The sequence below is a fragment of the Haemorhous mexicanus genome, chromosome 12 (assembly GCF_027477595.1).
Source record: "Haemorhous mexicanus isolate bHaeMex1 chromosome 12, bHaeMex1.pri, whole genome shotgun sequence".
In the NCBI taxonomy this organism is placed as follows: domain Eukaryota; kingdom Metazoa; phylum Chordata; class Aves; order Passeriformes; family Fringillidae; genus Haemorhous; species Haemorhous mexicanus.
Genome location: NC_082352.1, coordinates 19,958,088 through 19,977,611, shown reverse-complemented (window position 1 = coordinate 19,977,611; position 19,524 = coordinate 19,958,088). Strand labels below are relative to the sequence as shown.

At 45.4% G+C, this 19,524-nt stretch overlaps 1 long non-coding RNA gene across 1 annotated transcript in view; it reads left to right on the top strand.

The window, feature by feature from the left end:
* LOC132332823 (uncharacterized) overlaps positions 1 to 19,178 on the top strand; it is a 29,039-nt gene extending 9,861 nt beyond the window's left edge. Inside the window, exons 2-4 of the long non-coding RNA XR_009487992.1 lie at positions 9,157 to 9,195; positions 10,295 to 10,442; positions 14,489 to 19,178. This is a non-coding gene — a long non-coding RNA (uncharacterized LOC132332823). The remainder of the gene's footprint in view (positions 1 to 9,156; positions 9,196 to 10,294; positions 10,443 to 14,488) is intronic.
* The last annotated feature ends 346 nt before the right edge of the window (positions 19,179 to 19,524 follow it).

Here is a 19,524-nt window from a genome sequence, read left to right as displayed (position 1 = left end):
CTTTCGGCTCTGCCAAAAGTGATGCATTCCCACGGGGGCCAGAAGGAGCCAAACCCAGCCTGGTGGGTCACAGATCCACTCCCAAAGGAGAGCCTGGGTATTTATTCACACAACCCCACGCCCCACGACAGCTCCTGGGCTGTCACACCCCACCGGGAGCAAGCAGCTCCCACTGCAGCTCGGCTGCGCTCTCCGCTCCTCGCAACAGGCACAGCCACCAGCCCAAAGCTGCTCTCCTTTCCTTCCCCATCCCTTCTGTGCTCATGGCCAAAGGAGGAAAACTCCCCAAAGGAAGAGCAGAAGCAATGTTAATCCTGTGTGAGGATGCCTGGGAGAGGATGTCAGCAGGGACACAAAGCCAGCTCTCTGGTGCTGCTCGTGGCAGAGTGATTGAATTCCTCTCCTTGCTGTCTCAGTGCTGGTGACCCTCAGAACAACTCTCCATCGTCACACCTTTCCTCCAGCTGGGCCTTTTGTCCCTCCTCTAGACCCTCCTTTGCTTGGGGGATGTCACACAGGGACAGGAATGTCCCTGCTCCACACACTCAAGCCCCCATCAAAGCTGTGTCTGTGGCACAGCAGGGGTCACCAGGGTCTGTCCCCAACAGGTGGCCTCTGTGGGTGACTGCTCATCCAGTTCTGGCTCCTCCAGGGTTTGGAGGTGAAGGGAACAGCTGGGATGGACAGAGAGGCTAAAGAGAGGAATTGGAGGGGATGGGACTGGCCCTGTGTGAAGGAAAGCAATTATTTCAGTTTCATACCCACAAGGAACCAGTGTGATTCCATTTCTTGCCATCAGGGTGAGGAAAGGACTCTGACAGACCCTGGGGACGACCCTCAGGAAGGACATGAAGGCTGTTGGTGCAGGAGTCACCTCTGGATGCCAAAGCACTGCTTCAAGAAATGATGTATTAAAGAGTAAAACCTTGCAGACATTTACCTAAAAATAGTTCCAGTCATAAAAGTCCACTGTGGCTGCCCCAGGAAAGTGGTTGGAATGGAAGAGGAGACAACCTACACCTGCTCTCCTTACAAAACTGATCCACATGGGACAACAGCCAGAAAATCCCAGTGGCTCCTGATTCTAGAATAATGCCCCACAAGTAATCATGGACAAAATTTCCAGAGAGGCATTATCACTGAATTTTTTCCACTTGTGATTAAGGTGACTGGTTTCTGTCTCTTCTCTTTCTCATATCATTTTTTCCACCCCCAAATCTGGGCATGTTCTTGCTCCTGAAAGCCCTGGGGACACCAGTGTGGTCACAGTACGTGACTCACCCCAACATGAGCCATACCCATGGCCAGAGCTCTCACTGCCCACGTTTTCAGATTATTACAGGACATAAATCACTCACAAAAACTGGAGCAGATTTGTACCCTGAAGCTTGGGCACTGAAAAACCAGTCAGCTAAAAAATATTACATCTATGTATACATACCTCGGGTCCCACTTCTCTTACCATTGTTTATTGTGCTATCCCACTTTTATGTAAAGAAGGAAAAAGTTCACTGGCAGTTGCTCTTTCCTCTGAACAAAACCCCCATTCTCCATTTTTAAAGCCTGCAGCTGAATAAACGAGAGAACCTGGCCTTTCTTTCCAGGCAGGGGCTGTCAATATTATATGATGCTGGAGAAACACGGGGAGAAGTGAGGCAAGGAATGAAACACCAAGATTTTCTGTTTCAAATACCAAATGTCTGAAGCCAGTGTTAGGCTGTGCCAACACACTGAGGAATGAGTGAAATGTGAAACATGATCTCCCTAAGACGCTGCAAGACACAGAGGCTGGATTCTCAGAGCGTTGCTATTAAAAGCCCATTTGGAACTCTGGGTTCTCCTCTGGGAGGATAACATGAAGAAAAAAAAAGAAAAAAAAAAGAATTTGCTGGTAAAAATTATATTTAATTCCATGGTTAGGCTGCCTGGGCAGAATATCAGGAACAACAATATACTCTGGGGGTTTCTCCCTTGTGGGGCTTTCTGCAAGATTTTTGTTGTTATTGGTTCTTGGGGCAGGGGTTGCCTTTCTCCCTTGGGTGCAAGAATGCCCGAAATGTCATTAGTTGCAATAATTAATCTTTGCTTCTGTGCAGTTTGGAGAAGCAGGGGCTTTCTTAAGCAGCCTTCTATTTAAATGTAAGCCAGATGCCGCTCTCGTAGCCATCACAAACACAAACTATTAGTTTTAGTTCAGGTCACGGCCAGTTGAGTTATTTGAACTTCTCTAAATGCTTGTGCCTCCCAGCACTCTTGCTGGGGCACCGAGTCTAAATAAGGCAGAAAATGGTCATTTTTAAACCAAACTTTAAAGCCAGCGCAGAGCTGTGTTATTAAAACCGAGTAAGGAGTTAAAATTTTCAGTTCTGTAGTAATAAGATATAACTTTATTTTATTAACTTCTTGTGTTTTCTCTCAGCATGGGTGTTTGCAGCACATTTGTACCCACGGGCAGGTGGAGTCAGCCTTTGTGTTACAAATATTCCCTCTGAAGGCAGGAGAAGATTTTTTGGGAGTTGATACTCATCACGAGCAAAGCCCACTCAGCTGAGGACCTGGCAGGTACCTCACTGTATTTACACTCCCATTTCACACGGGCATTGCTGATAATCCTTATTTCTGTAATTAATAAAACCACTTCTGCTGGTCAAAGACCTGCTCCAGCCTCTCTGGGTGGAGCTTGGGAAGACTCCCAGGCTCTGCCACTCCTCTGAGAGCTTCAGCGAGAGGCAAACTTGGTCTGCAAAGAGCAGCAGCTCCAGAAAGAAAATACATAAATTTTTTCTTTAGAAAGAAAAGAAATAAAATCTTTCTGTAGAAAGTAAGTATATAAAATTTTTAAGTCAAGACTTGGTGGAGTAGCAGCTATAGGGGTGTGAAATTCTATGAAGGACGGGAAGAAAAAGAAGAAAAAGAAGAAAAAGGGACTTTATCCCAAAAGCAGATAAAAGTCCAAGTGTTCAAACAGATGCAGACGCGTGGTGGGAGATGCTTGCAGGACAATTGCAGTGCACAGACCTGCCCTGTGAAAATTTAGGGTCCACTGGGCTGGAGCTGAGCTCAACAACCCAGATGTAATAAAGCAGACGCATCATGTCCAGAACTCCATCCACAAGCCTCCCTGCACGGATCTGGCTATTGTCACCTCGGGAGTGACAAGAAGGAGCCTCTTCCTGGCTGGCTTTGCCAGCAGTGGCACAGCATGCACAGAGGATCTGCCTCTGCCATCGGGGGGGCTCAAAGCAGCCCCGAGATTTTCCAATTTCCTGGCGGATTCCAGGGAATTCAGCCGCGTTTGACTTTCGTTAACGGCGCTGGCAAGGCCGCGTCGATCATGTCGCTGGGGTAGCTGCTGCATCTCTGTAATTGCTATTAATCAAGAGCATCTTGGAGCTGTTGTGCTCGGCTAACAGGTTCCAAATGGCTTCACACTGAAGTGAAAACAAAGAGAGTTTTTTTCTCCCCTCTTCATCTCCTTTTCGCGCTTTACGCTGCAGATTACAAACTCTGCTTTCTGGATCCTGATAGCAGATAACCCGGCTGTAATTAATGCCTGAGAACATTTGTTCCCTGCCTCACTTTTACAAGAAGGAAGTGTGATATTCAGATTGTTCCTGTTAGAAGGAAAATATATAAGATTTTAAAGTCAATTCTTGGTGGAGTAGCAGCGGTATGGGTGTGAAATTCTATGAAGAAAAAGAAGCCCGGGGACTTTATCCCAAAAGCAGATCAAAATCCAAGTGTTCAAACAGCAACTTAATGACTGTAACCCATTATTGAGATGAAGTGATTTCATCCTTGCTGTCCCGTGAAACAAGACCCCCAGCTACTGCATGGTGAGGAACAGATGGAGGGGTGTCAGGAATGATAAAAAGTCCTGGAGTATAAATGTAGCAAATAGGTTTAGGGCGAGGAATGGCGCCGTGCATATCATAAAACCCTGCCAGGCTTCTCATGTTCCGATAAATCTTGATTTTGTAACGGGATAACTTCAGAGCCCCCTGCCTTGGGTTTCACAAGTGATTAGATCACTGATGTATGGGGCAGGGGAAGGCAGAAAGGAGGAAGGGACACCACTGGGAGGCCTTAAATGACCTCTGCTCGCTGCTCTTGGATACGGGAGAAAAGCCCACGGTGCAGGGCTGTCATTATTGCATTGTTCATTTTGGGGTGGCCTCGTTCCAAGATGAGTTTAACTGGAAACAAATTTGCTGCAGCCTGTGCAAGGGGACCTGTGGAGGGGCTGGAGGGGTGAGGAGCCCTTCAGGAGGGCAGAGAAGCATCTGCTGATTTTCCCCAAAATCGTGCAGTTCACCTCCAGGCATGGCAGGATGAGGAAAAACTCTGACAGACCCAGGGGATGATCCCCAGAAAGCTCAGGAAAGACATGAAGGGTCCTCCAGCAGCATGGTTGATGCCAAAATGATTTTGCCATCATTCCTCAGTAGGAATAACAGCATCCTCCCACTTCCCTGCTGAGGGGAGCACCGCCCCAGTTCAGCATTTCCAGTACCATGAACTCATTTTTACATCCCACTTTCACCCCCACTATTTTCCCATTGCATTTCAAAAGTGAAACCTTTTCTCCAACAAAAAAAAAAAAAAACCCTCTTGAGACAGTGATGTACAAACGAGAGAGGCCTTCTTTTAACAAGCAAGGAAAACATTAACATTCATTTTGGGCAGAGCACCCACCTATATTCATCTTTCTTCCTGCTGCTCCTTTTAGCACTGAAAATACCCCCAGGCTCTTCAAATCCTCAAGGCACATTGGCACTGCCGAGGTCAGCAACTCGATCTGGGTGCTAAAAAGACACTAACAGCTCTGGAGGGTAAAGCAAAACTCGTTAATGATTTTAGCAGATGAACCAGGGGACAGGGGGAGGGTCAGCTGGTAAATCCCATACTACCCTACAAAAGATAACCTTTGACTTCTCCTGAGTCTCTGAACTGTGCTGCCAGCAAACCCCCGAGTCCTTGTGGGGCCAATAAATCCTGGGGTGCTCATATCAGAGATCCTTTACCCTGGCTGTAAAACATGAGAGTCCCAACCAGCCCCGTAGCTAAAAGTCATTGCTGATAAACTGAACTCCTTTCCTTCAGAGGGGAAAAGATCCATTTCTGTGCTGGAATGGCAGAATGACCAAAACAACACATCAGGAGCCAAGCTCTGCCCTCAGAAATGCTCGGGCAGCTTGGGAAGTCATGAGGATGAGGAGGGCTCAGCTGAGGGCAGGGTTTGACCCAGAGCCCCCTCAATCCTCTTGTCCCTGGGACACTCTGCTGAAGGAAACCATCCCCAGCCAGGCCTGAGCGCCCCTCAGACAATGAATTCCTTCAAAAGGAAAAACAAAGACCTCAGCAAGATGGGTTTGAGTTAGGCAAAAAAGATGCTGCTATCTTTATTCTGAGGAGCAGTCCTCAGAGAGTATGGGATGGTGCTGTTTGGAAATTTGTGTTAAAAATGCATTTCTCTTCCCAGAAGGACGCTGGGATGTGATGCAACTGCCCTGAGCAGTGGAAGCTTTCACAGCAGAAGCACAGCCTTTCTTTGACAGGATGGTGAAAGTGCTTCCTCAGGCTCTGGGTGGGTTTTGGTGGGAGCAGAAAAGCTGCTTTGAGCCAGAGAGCCACCTCTTGTTCCTGGTCACTCCTCTCCCAAACTGCCTGTGCCTTTGAGGGCTGAACTGCTCAGCCTTCCCTGGCTTCTCTTAAAACAAACCAACAATCACTTCCAAAACTGCCAGCTGCCATTCTCTGGGGTTTGGTGGACAGCACAGAAAAAAAATGCAAGGACATTTCCATGTTCATGTCTGTGGCCATTGTCCTGTCCCTGGCTGCTGTCCAGAGGAGCTGGGAATGTGGGATCAAACCCAAACTGGGTTCAGGATGGGGCTCCAAGACTGCTGTGGGAAGCTCTGGGGGCAGGCAGCTGGATTTAGCAATGAGATTCCTTCAGCCTTGAGTCTTCTGCTCACATTTGGGGTTTTGCAGTCATTTAGTTGAATTGAAAACAGACACAAACACATCCCAGATATGCACTTGGGAGAGAGGTTTTGTGATGGGTCATGCAAGGAATATTCCATTAATTACACCAGAATTCCTCTCCTTCCTCTTTTAAATACTTTAATATTAATTACTGCTCTGGAACACAGTTCTATTCACTTTGTAGCTCTTTCATTTCACCTTTGCTGAAGAATGATGCACCTACTCCACTCAAACTAATTTTTAAATGCTAAGAATGATGCTTGGCAAAGGCAAATAAGAAGTAAACAGTGGTAATTTCAGAGGTCTTGGCTGCTTTATATCATAATGTGCTTTTACAGCTACTTCTGGCCTCAGTTTCCCCAAATTAGCATTACCAGATCACCAGAGGCACTGCTCATGGAACAGGGGAAGTAAAAATGTTATTCAATATTACGCTGCTCAGTAATGATGGTAATGAAGAATTCTGGTTTCTATCATATAAATATGCCAGATTCTTGTCCAAATAATATTTTTTCCAATAGTTTTTGTTTCCATTTTCCTGATGATTATGAACATATGCAGCAAAATGAAATCATTATAGAAGAAAGTAAGTAGTAAGATCAAGGGTCATGAGTATTTGCTCTTGCACTGAACCTGAAAGGAAATCTTCCATAAAGAAGTTTTTCCTGAAAGGCCAGTGGGAAGCTAGCAGGAGCATTAAGATGGAAGATAGGATACCTATAAAAAGTTATGTTTCAAAAGAAGGATGTGGGAAGAAAGGAAAGTAGGGAAGGAAATGGCATTTTAAACCATATTAAAGTAAGAAGCGGGTTTCCTAATCCTGAAAGCCTTAATTAGCCCCTTTTTAAAAGTGAAGCAAAATAGATTAATCCCCAAACATTGCATTAAATTCACCACAGTTCCTGCCCTTCTGTTTGTGTGGGTAGGAGCTTCACAAAAGGCCTCAGCAATAATACTCATAAAACAAGGACAGCAGCGAGCAGCCCATCAGTAATAAAGTGGAGTGTGGAGCTCAGAGCAACACTCCAAAAACAAATTAGTTGGTGTGCACAGCCCAGAGCTGAAGGACAACCCAACAATAACAAACCAGTGTGTGCAACCCAAAGCACTCTGGAGCAACCCAACAATAACAAACCAGCCTGGATGCCTGATGGGAGAGGAGAAATTCCGCAAGGAAGTGGATTTGGGGCTGAATTTTCCAAGGGGTTATTATTATTAACAACAGAGAGTTAAGCTATTAATGTTTAAATTAAGAATAATACCAGAAGGTATTACCAGAATAATACTCAGCCTTGCTGCCATTGGGTTTAATGAGTCCAGGAATGGGCCCAAAGTGCCCTTGAGGGATTTAGCCAGGGAGGAGAGCAAATTTTACCTGGAACTAATGAGCCCACCACGGCAAATGGAAATTCTGTTCATCCCTGCTGGATAATGTGAACTGGTCCTTTATGGGGAGATGGAAACTGTTTGAGTCCTGGCACCAGGACTGTGCTCGTGGTAACCTGCTCCCAGATGCTGCTGAGCTGGACCGGGCTTAGATCACCTAGAGAGAGGATGGCTTTCCCCCTCCCTGTTTTCCTTCTGTGATGAAATTCCCAGACTGCTCTTCAGATGGGAAAAAAGGAGGATAAATCCTCAGTGGGGCCAACATAAATCGTGCCTCAATGCATGTACCCCCAGCCGGTATTCCCTCACCAGCATGCCCCATTCTGTGCATTATGGTGTAAATATATTATGGCTCCTTTTCCAAGTCCAAATCCATCATCCAGGCCTCCCTGAGCAGAAGCCTCTGTGTCAAAGCCTGAGCAGAATCTGACTCCTGAGGTCCTGAGCACAGCCCCAGGGCTCAGACACAGCCAGGCTCTTCAAACTTCAGAGCTTGACAGAGGTGACACCCCCCAAAAGCACATTTTGGACAGCAGAATCCCTCAGCAGGGATCCTTGGGAGAGCACGTGGTTAACTGGAGAGCAGGGGATATCCAGCCTGGCATGGAGTCAATAGGAGAAGATGTCAGCTTTTCCCTTTCTGTCCTGTGTTGGTGAGGAGAGGAAGTCCAGGCCCAGCTCTTTGCCCAGAGCACATCTATTAAACATCCCCTGTTGTCAGTCTGGGATTGATGGGGAAGAGGCTGGATGGAGCCCCTCAGAGAGGCAGGATAACACCCAAAACCCCCAGACTGTCCACACAACACACACATTCTCCTCTCTTTGTCTCCTCCGACCAAGGGATTTGGGAAAACATCCCCAAACAGAAAATGTTCTGCTGATGAGGAAGACCAGGACAGCTCTGGATTATGAGGGCGAGGCAAATGTTACAGAGATTTTGTGGGAGCTTTCTTTTTCCCTCGGAAAGACATAATCCCTGATGTTGTAATCTGTGGTTTGGCTCCCACATGCATTTTGCCCAGTGACTGCTGCAGAGTGAGCCTTGATTCAGACCAGTTTAGCTGGAGCCAGAATACAGCTGAAGGTGTTTGGGAATTACTTTCGATCTTCAACACTCCAGAGACCTGGCTGGGAACGTTGCAAATAGATCAAGGAAATTAAAAGGAACATTGGGGTCGCTGGTAGAGGTCAGGAGAGAAAAGGAAGAGTTGACCCTGATTAATCAGAAACACGATGCTGTTGAGAAGAGAAAATATTTTGGGGTTTAGACTCCTGGCAAACAACAGCAAAATACCAACAACTGCCCTTGGATGGATTTTTTTTTTCCTTCCAACCAAACCAGAGGAAATTCCTGAACTGACAATGAACAGGAACAATGAGTGAGTCAGTACCCCCAGTGCCAGAAATTCTCTGGATTTCCTAGCCAGACTGATGTCTTTGGAAGGTCAGAGTGATACAGAGATACATTTCTATAAAACTTGGGGGTTGAGTATAAGCCAAGACACAGATAATGAAGGCAGAAATATTCCAGCTACCCATAAAACATCAGATCTTTGGAGAGAGAGAAGAACACACTTTCTCCCTCACTCTTTCCCAATTTTTTTCCTCATTTATAACATTGTGTTGCTTTTAGTTTTACATGAGAGGTGCTCAGATGCTGTGCCTGATGACAACCCTGTAAAACCACCAAAAAAGAGCTGTGGGAGGATAATGCTAAGAGATCCTATTAGTATTTTAATTCTGTCTATTCTGATTCCAAGATTTTTTTTTTTCATTTTGTAGAATGGGGCCCTGGCAATACCTGACACCAAAGAGCCAGAGGTAATGTAATATCACTTTTTTTTATTTTTTCCAGGAGTGTTTATGCCTTGCCATGGTACATCCCAGATCTATTCATGCCTATCTCTTATCTTCATCAACATAATTGTGGAAAAAACCCCAGACTGTAGGGTTATTCTCAAAACCAGACCAGGTACAATCACATATGAAAAGAAATCTAATCAGCATAATTGGCATCAGGGTCCAAATTTCATCCCTCTGGTGGTTCATGCTGAGTTTGGCTGGACCAGTTTCTGTTCTGCACCCAAGGGTGCCCCAGATCCAGGGTGACACCCTGCCACCAGCTCAGGAAGTTCTCCATGAGTGATGTAAGCCCAGGAAGTGAGGCAGGAACGAGCAGCCAGAGGAGAATGTGATTTTTAAATCCTAATGGGAGCCTGCTCTCTGTGCAGAACATTCCTGCCATACGTTGCTCATCTGTTTACTTGCTATTAATTTAAATGCAAAACTGTGAACAATATCTCTGGGACTTTTTTCCCCCTGGTAGCTGTAAAGTCCCAGAAATCCCAGTTCCCAGTCCCAGTGTCACACTGTTAATGTTATTGCGAGGCACTCACACGATCTGTGGAGGCTCTGAAGCTATCCAGATGCACCAAGCAGATCCACAACGTGATATTATTACTGGCATGCTCCAAGTCTCATTACTTTCAGCAAGTATCAGTGGAGGAGTGACCTCCTTGCCATGTGAACACCACCAGAACCCACAGCCCCGGGCCCTTTTCTCAAACTGTAATTTCCTAATCTCGCACTACTGAACCCAAACACGCAAATATGCAACAATGGATGGAAAGAGAAGAAGGCCTCTCTGGATGAGTGTTGGATTAGGAGAGGAATGGCTGGAAAACCCAAATTGTAGCAGGAGAACATTCCAGCCCAGGGATCTGATGACACTGGAGCTGAGCTCTGCTCCTGTGGTTTGCAGTACCCCCAGATGGATAACCTCGGGCTGGAGCCCAACCCGTGGGTTGTTTTCCCCCAGCACAATCAGCACAGCCACTGTGCTGCTGAGATAAAGATGAAAAGTCCAACCTGGGGAAAAAACAAGCGGGGATTTTATTGTTGTTATTTGTTTCTCTCTGAGATTTCAAAGGCTGCAGCGGGAGCAGAAGGCATCCTCTGGAACACACCGCCAGGAACTGCCAGTTGATACAGATGTATTGATTTAATCAGCCTGGATGACAGCATTTATTTATGCAAAACAGCTGTGACAAAAACGTGGCACTTTGAAGGTATGTGATCTGTGCCTGGTCCTGCCTGGCATGTTAAAGTGATAAGGGCACCCAGCCAGCTTGGAAGGGCTGATTTTAGGGTGTTATTTGCTTTATGTATCACCTATATTCATGTTATTCAGGATAACTTACAGGCAAGGAGGTTCTAAAAGCTTTTTTGTGGTAAATTTTAGATAATTAATTCAAAATTAATTATCAGCACACCAGACTGACATAGGCAAACAAACCAGAAAGCCCAAATAATATAGAGAAAAAAACCAGGAAATATTCAAGCATTTTCTGGTCTCTATTAAACAGATTTTTAATCCATGGGAAGGCAAAATTTGTCTGCAAATTCGAGAGATTACATGACGGAAGACAATGTGAGATTGTCATCTCTTCAGCAACAGCATGAGAAAATATTTGGAGTTCCTACGTACCCCAGCAAAAGTTTACACGATAAATCAGTAGCTTGAGTGCTTCCAGAGTCCTGGTACAGATGAATGTGTTGAAACTATTGTTTCTGTTGTCTTTTTAATGCTACTGGGAAGCTTTTTGTGGTAAAGCAACAGTTATTGCCAGCTCCATTATTACAGTCTCAGTCTAACATCTGCAATTACTAGGGAGTAAACGGCTTGCATCCCATATGAAATATAAAAAAAAATGAGGAACAGATTTTGCTGTTATTCACCCTCCCTGTGAATCCTGTGACATTTTTTACTGTTTAATCGTGCCTGGGCAGTTTAAAGGTCTGGGAGCAAAGGAAGCCAAAGGGTTCATTTACAATTAGTGGTGGCTAAACATTAAAAAAAAAAAAAGAAAAAAGAAAATTAAAAGAAAAAAGGAGAGGGGAGAATTTGGCTGTTCAAAAAAATTTGAGATAATAATCAGGAATCTGCGAAAAATCTCTCCAGAGATCACATTTTATTGGTTTCCTCTTCTGTACCCTGTTCATCCCAAGGTGCTGCTCTCCCTGGCCATGCAGCTCTCCCTCTCCAGCCACTCCCTCTTACAGCACCATCCACCACCCCACTCTGCACATTTTCCTCCTCACACAGAGCTGGGAGGAGATCCCACCGTAAAGATCCATCCAGCTTGTCCATTTCCTTGCTTCAAAGCTCTCCTTTAACATTTTCTTCTGCCACAGTGCCTCCAAAGAACAATAAAATCCATAAAAAGCTGCATTTCCTGGCATGAGGAAGTAAATTTGCCAATATTTATGAACAGTATTGACTTCGGTGTTGCTGCTCAGAGAGCAAAGGGCACCAACCGTGCCAAAATTTGATTTTTGCCCTATTTTAGGTGCTTTTAGGAGGAACCCTGCTGCACAATGAATCCAAGAAACTGGACCTTGCAATCCCTTATCCTTGCTGGGATGTTTTGGGCCCTGCCATGAGACACACGGAGCTTGCTCCCAGTTCTCCTGGCACAGCGTGTCCTTGAGGCAAAGCTTCATTTGTGGGGGAGTCCAAGCCAAGCTGGGTGGGTTCCAGCCTTTAAAAAACACATGAAAAAACTGCTTTTATGGAGCTGCCAAGATGTGTTGCTTCTGTATTTCCATGGCAACCCCGGGCAGGCCCTGGCCAGCGAACCCTCTTGGCGATGCTGTGAGCCCCGATTCCATCCTGGATGTTTCCAGTGCCAAAGGACACTCCAAAAGTGGCCAGTGCAGGCCTTAACACACACAGGATTTCCAAAATGCTTTCACATCTTCAAAGCACTGTGCAAACAGGAGCTAATTAGAATTTAATTAATGCCCTGACAGGTAAAAGGGTTCTCATTTTGCTTTTAGCTGATGCTCATTCGTGGCCAGTGGAGATCATCTGAGACCCCAACCAAAACACTTTCAGGATAAACAATCTCTGATTTGCTGCATACATTTAGCTAAGAGCTGAGTGAACACTTTTTTTGTAAATGTATTTACTTATCCTTTTTTTTTAAAAAAAGATACTATTTCCCTTTTTTTTTTTTTCCCTTCCCTGCACAAAGATAAATAAATAGCAAGCTGGAACGAAATGACAGAATATATGTAAAACAGAGGGGAAAGGTTAAATACCAAAGTGAAATTGGGCATTAAAACAAAAGTCCATTCTCGGGGTGTAAACGAAGTGTCCAACCCTTTCATCAAAAGTGTTTACAGCTTATTTTTGTAATGTGAGTCTAAGTGGATAATGTAGCACACAGCAAGGGGCTGTGCATAAATACAGCCCTGTTTGGGATTTGAAAAATCATAACAGCCTTTGAAATATGAAAATCTTGAGTCTTGATACAACCCATATTATTGAACTGATGCCAGCACCTCCATGGGTTTGATTAGCTTGCAGCAATCCAGGGATTTGATGGAGACCTGATTTAAGAGCACAACATTTGTAGGGTGGCGATGAAGTGACACCAACTGTGCAAAGATCCAGGAAGGTGGGGATTGCTTCCTCCTTCCCTGCTATAGCTTCAGTGGAAGTGCTCAGTCGTCAAGTTCTTTGGACAATCAGCTCATTTAAGACCAAAGAAATTATTCCAGAATCAAAATGGGTCTGAGAAGCTCAAGGTTTTCAAAGTAAAACCTTCGTCTTGCAGGATTAGCAAGGAAATGTCCAGGTGCCTGCAGGAGATCTGAGCTCTCATCTGCCCACCTGTTTGGGTTTTTTTGTTTAAATTCAACATGTCAGAGTTAAAAGCTGCTTTCATTTTTCAAATCTTGGCACAACAGCTTTGTCAAAGACCTCTCCTTGCTCCACCCATGGAAACATCCAGGGTCAGATCCAGCTGAAGGTGCCAGGTGGGATGGGGCTTGGAGCAGAAGGTGTCCCTGACCACTGCAGTGGGGCTGGCACAAAGTGATCTTTATGGTCCCTTGCAATCCACACCACTCTGTGATGTTCTGTCCCTGCTTGTTGCACGGGGTTTGGGCTAGATGACCTTTAAGGTCCCTTCCAAATCAAGCCATTCCATGATTCTAGGACTCTAGCATTCCAGGATTCCATCTGCTGCATGATTCCTGTTGGGACCAAACCACCAAGGACACCTCAATGAGGTGTCACACTGGGGCATAGGACCTGCTCTCAGCCTCCACTGATGGAAGTGGTTTGGAGAAAGGAACGTGGATCCCAGTGCCAGGGAGGAATTCCACATTTCCCTGCCTCTGCCAGCTCTAAACATCTCCCAGCAGGAGAGCTGGGCCTTATGGTGCTGTGGGCATTCCCCAGCCCGTGTGGACCCCACCGGTGGTTTGGGTGTGCCACAATGACAGCACAGAAATTCTCGCCCACGTTTGGGCACCTCGCTGGGAATTCTGGTCAAAAACCACTTCAAGAAAGCTGGGCCTGGACCAGCCAGCCCTGCATGGGCTGATGTTTGTGCTGGGAATGTAAATGATGCTCCTTCCCCTTTTATCACACCTTGCGCTCTCCAGGCTGCAGCACGTTGGAGGGGGGGTTGTTCTGGCAGGGGTAGCTGAGAAATATTTTGAAAACCTGGAAAGACAGAAGACTCAGCCTTCAGAAACCCGTGTTCTTTTGTGACTGAGCTTTCTGGATGCACTCACTGCATTTTTAGCAACGAGACCATTGGCAGAGTTTTCTAAAATCGTTGGTTTCCTGCACCAGAAAACAAAGAGAGCCAAACCCTTTCCATTGAGCTTGATTGTTCTTGTTCCTTGCTTTGCTGCAGGAAGCATGAGAAGCCAATATCTTTAATAACTGGGATCCAAGCAGCTTTCTCACATCTCCTTGGTGTTTTTTTCAGATCAATTTATATAAAACGTTTTGCAAATTCTGGTCAAGTTTACCATTAGGAACAATTCCCGTTATTCATCCAACGTTTTCCTTTGTTTAATTTAATGGGATTTCTCTGAAATTTCTTCTTATGTCAATCAAAAAAATGCCTTTCCTTTCCTAGTGGTTTACAGCCCTCATATACATGCAGACAGTTATCATATCCTCCCTTAGTCATAATTTGGACAACTTAGCCATATTTTGGTATTTTAATCTTTTCTCATAAGCCATTCCCCTTTGGCTCTTCATTACTTTTATTACTTTTTAATTTTTATTTTTTTTCCTCCTTTCTCCCAGAATTCTCCCTGGGGTGTTGCTTCCTTGCTGAGGTTCCCTGAGTGAAGCAGCATTCAAGAAATTTGATGATCACCAAGAGGATAGTTTGGAAAGCTGTTATCTCTGTGGTTGATTCAGCTCCATCTCCCCTTCTGGAGCCTCATAAAGGACCAATTTTCCACTGCCATGTCCTAGAACCAGCAGAGATCAAGTGTTCTCCTCATTGGTGATCACATCCCCTTCATGCATGGAGATTTTTTCTGACTTATTGTGACTTTTCCTGAGTAATTGAAGCTTTGCCAGTAATTCATCTCCTGTGTTTTTCCCCAGTGTTTTCCCCCATCTGCAAGCCCAGTGCACATTTTGTTTGCTGTGTCCTCCAACGTATCCATGCAGAAATTGGATAAAGCCAGGCTTAACGCACTTCCCTCTCCGAGCAGCACCTCCTTCATCTCCTCAAACGTGACATCTCAAACTTTCTCCTGGTTTGTGGTACTTCAGCCAATGCAGAGACCACAGACAAGTACTCATATCCAGGCCAGACTGAGTCAAGCTTTCAATTCAGATTTTATGGGACTATCAAACGCTTCACTAGAACACAGAGATATTTGCCCAGAAACCATCGTAGATGTTTTCATCTTCCTGCTCAGGCAATTAGAGTTGGAGGAGCTGGTTGCAAGATTGTGAATATCTCTTATGGAGGTCTCTGCTGGTTTAGAGCCAAAAGGAATGTTTTTAACTGAGCTTTGCTCCCTGCTTAAAATGCCCTGAGCTCCAAGAGCTGTATCAGCACACTGGAGTTTGGTAGTCAGAGGAAATCCGGGCACAACTCCTTGACCTGTGATTTTCAGATTTTCAGATGCAAAGTAAGGTGAGCCTGGTCACCAAATCAACCCCATCAGTGCCCTACTGTGCATTAAATACCTCCATTTGCCTCTTGGTGGCCCTGCACAGGTCGTTGGAGCCAAGACTGGCAGAGGGACTTGATGTCCTCCCATTTAGACCTGGCCCTACAGCACCTGTGGGCTGCCCTGGGTCACCTCAACCCAGAGCAAAGGAAATCAGGACTGGGAAGGGAGAAGCTCAAGACCTGAGGCCGCTCTGTGTTGGCTTGTCATCACCTGACTTAATAGTTAACATTATTATTACATTTAAGAGAGAACATAAGGAATGCATTTGTCTGGAATTACTTATCACTTGGAAGTCTGGGCTCGCAAGGAGATACGAACAGCTTTAGCAGGTCAGGCTGGGAGCCCAGGCCAAATAACCTCCTCTCTGCAGCAGCAGTGAGAGCCCAGCAAAGAGCACAAATGTAGGTCAGTCCTACAGCAGTACTTCCCCCAAAACACTTGCCCAACTCACGGTGGTTTCTGGCTCAGGCACTTTCTGAACCAGACATGGAGCCTTTCTGTTTAATACAAAACCCAGATGGATTTTAAAAACCTCTGATGAGTTTTTCTTTCACAAATTCATCCAGTAAGCTTTTAATGCTCCCAGGATCCCGTGGCAAGGAGTTCCACGGGATGACGAAGCACGGTGTGGAGGGTTGTTCCTGCTCCCTTGGAACTGCCAGCCACCAGCTTCCTTTCATGCTTCTGAGTTCTGTGTTAGAGGCAGAAACAGCAAACAGCTGCTTTCTATTCTCTTCTTGTCATTCCCAATTCCTGAGAAGGCCATCAGATCCTCTCACTCATCCCTCTTCTGGCTGAAGAAACAGAATCATTTTAATTGTTCTCACTGTGAGGACTAAATCTTTGATTACCCTTGGCACCACCCTCTGTGTTCCAGCTTGATTAGTTCCTTTAGGAGCTGGGAGATTGCAGGTATTCCAGGTGAAGATGCAACAAAATTTATAAAATAAGACTTTCCTTCCTGTCTATCTATCTATCTATCTATCTATCTATCTATCTATCTATCTATCTATCCATCCAACTATCTATCTATCCATCCATCTATCTATCTATCCAACTATCTATCTACCTATCTATCTATCTATCTATCTATCTATCTATCTATCTATCTATCTATCTATCTATCCATCCATCCAACTATCTATCTATCCATCCAACTATCTACCTATCCATCCATCTATCTATCTATCTATCTATCTATCTATCTATCTATCTATCTACCTATATATTCTTCATTTCTTAATAGTTTCTAATATTCACTTGGCTTCCTGAGAGCCACAGGTCCAAGCTATTTCCCAGGATAATCACCCTCCATTTCTCCTCAAAGGTTAGGGTTAGTTTAGAGTCTAAGAGTCGAGGTTACTTCAGAGCATTTCCAGCACCCTCCTCCCCCGTGTACATCACTTGACATTTATCTGTCCTGAATTTCACCTGAAGTTTTCTCACTCAGCCACGAACTTCCAGATGGATTTTTGGCATCCCATCACAGTCACCTTTCATCTTTAGCCCCTGAATAGTTTAGTGTTATCAGCAGGGTGGACTCATCAGTCTGTCTCCATCCTCACATGAAGATTTCTTCTCCAGTTTTCCTCAGTTTGACACTGGATCCTAATCCATCTGTCAAGTGGAGTGACCCATACAGAACTATGCCATTAGTGGCTGCTGAAACGCCTTGGAAAGCATCTTTCCCTGCTAGGATGAGTGATGTGGGAAGAGAAGTAGAAAGAAATTTCCTCTTATTCCTGGAAATAAATGACAATTGTTCTAAAAGTCTGCAGACGTCTGGCTATTACATCATCCAAGGCTCTGGAGCTTCCAGCCAGCAGTCCCTTAACAAAGGAGATGCATTTCCTTCAAGGAATTCCACCATTTACACATCTGATATTAATTCTTATTGGGCAAAAACAAGAATAGGCACGAGTGACTTTTCCAGTTGATGTTTACTTTTTCCCAGGCCACAAAACATCCATTGACTGTGAAACTTCAATTTGCTGCATAACAAATGCCTGCTTTTGTAATGGGTTAATAAAGCTGCTTCACAAATAACAGCACGAGAAGCTACAGATGTTGACCTAAGGGGGGAAAAAAATAAATACAAGCAACATTTGGGTTTAATTTGATTATTTATTAAATATTTATCGCAGTATCTGAGAATGGAAGGAATTTCATTCTGCCCAGCTGGTCATTCTGGGCTGTTGAAGTCAGCAAAGAGATGGCTGGCAAGAAGGAGATCTTGTGACTCCTGGGAGTTCTAAATTGCACTTTGAGGCTGCAATTTGGTTCTTTGCTCCTATTTCCCCATCCTTGAGGCAAGAAGGGTGTTTCTTTGCTCACTTACATGGGAGAAAACTTTAATTTAGAAAGTGTGGAAAGCACAGATATCCAAAATCTCAGTAGCCCTGCACAAGCTGGGTGATCATGGATGAAATGAGCCAGGAGAAAACCCTTGATCCTGGAGTGTGAGGGCTTGTAGGTCTTGGGGTGATCCCTGGGATCCAGGCATTCCCTGGGAGCTCTGCTCACATCCCTGTGCTCACCCAGCAGATTTTCTGGATGTGGCTGAGCACACAAGGGAATATTTGGGCTGGGAAGGGGAATTAGATGTTGATTACTGTGTAAATATTGCCCCCTCTGAAGGGAGCAGTCTGTGTTTGGGCAGGATCAGATACTCTCTGCTCACAGTTTGAGGCACATCATGAGTTATTTTGTGTTCCTGCCATTGGGAACACGATTTCACTATTGCAAAGGGCCAGCTGAGGTAAAGGGCAGGGAAAGGCATTGGGATGCCCTGTGGCCACAGCCCGTTGTCCAGCTGGAAAATCCCTATTTTCTGCTGTAACACAACCCAGCCATCAGCCATTTTCCAGGGCAGCTGCTGGGTGGAAAGGGCAGGGACATCTGGATATTGCCAGGGAAGTTCTCTCTGCCATGCACCAAGCCTTCTTGCTCCTTTATGGAGTCTGAGAAGCTGAGATTTGAGCTTTATTCCTGCCTGGGAAGGCTTTATTCCTTCCCTTTCTCCATGTCCAGTAGGGTAATAAAGCCAAGACACGAGAAATTTGGCCAATGTTGTGTTCCATGCCAGGGTCCTGTATTTAAAGGCTGTGCTTTGGAAATAAACCTTCTTTATTTTTTTCCTATCATTTATCCAAATCCTGGTATTTTTCCTGAGCAGCATCTGTTGCAGGGAGAAGTCAGTGGGTGTCAGTGTCATTCAGGATCAGCCCAGGACAAGCAGGGCTCTCCTACGTCAGAGCTTTCCAGGGTTTTACCACATTTGGAGCAGAGATCTGGCACGGGTCGTTCTTCTGCATCTTCTGTGGGTGTCACCGAGACAGAACACAGAAAGCTTCAGCTTGCAATAAATCCCCAGATGTGCTAAGTGCCACACAATGGAAATCCTTTCAGCAGACTGTCAGGAGGAAGAGACTTCACTGGGAGTAGGGAAGGGCAGCTGCCTCTCTGGTGAATTTGGCAGATTGGGTTTTACAGCTGCTCCCCAACCTATTACAATTCATTTCTCCATCCCCATCCCTGCTGCAGACAGAGCTGGGCTGAGGCAGACCTCAGCACAAGGAGCTGCATCCTCTCCAGGGGTGCTGGAGCTGTGACAGCAACACCAGTGCTGAGAGCAGTTTCTGAGAGTTTAAGGATTTGGGCAGATATTGTAACAAAAATATTTCTGCTCATGCGAGGACATGTTTTTTTAAGCCCAAAAAAATCAGATATTTGGCATTTTCTGAGTTGCCACCCTCCAGAAAGAACAGCAGCTGCCTGGGTCAGGATCAAGTGTGTGGAAAAAGGGGAGAAAAAGGACAGAGCTGTGGCTCCAAGCCTGCTGGAAGCATTTCCATGCCATGCTGAACCCTGGGCTGCTCTGCCCTCAGCAGAGGGACAGATGTGGTTTTTATGGCCACAGATAACTTTCTTCTGAACACGAAACCCCAGAGATAAAAAGGCCTTTATTTACAAGTGTTGGAGCAGAGAGGTTGCAAACTGCATCCCTGAGGCAGCCAAGATTTCTGTCCAGGGGTGGGAGCAGACTGGGCACTCAGTGGCATTGGGAATCATCCCTTGCATTTTGCCCCGGGCACTTCTGGGTTGTTCTGCACTCTTTGCACTGGGCTCTGTGAATTTCTCCTGCAC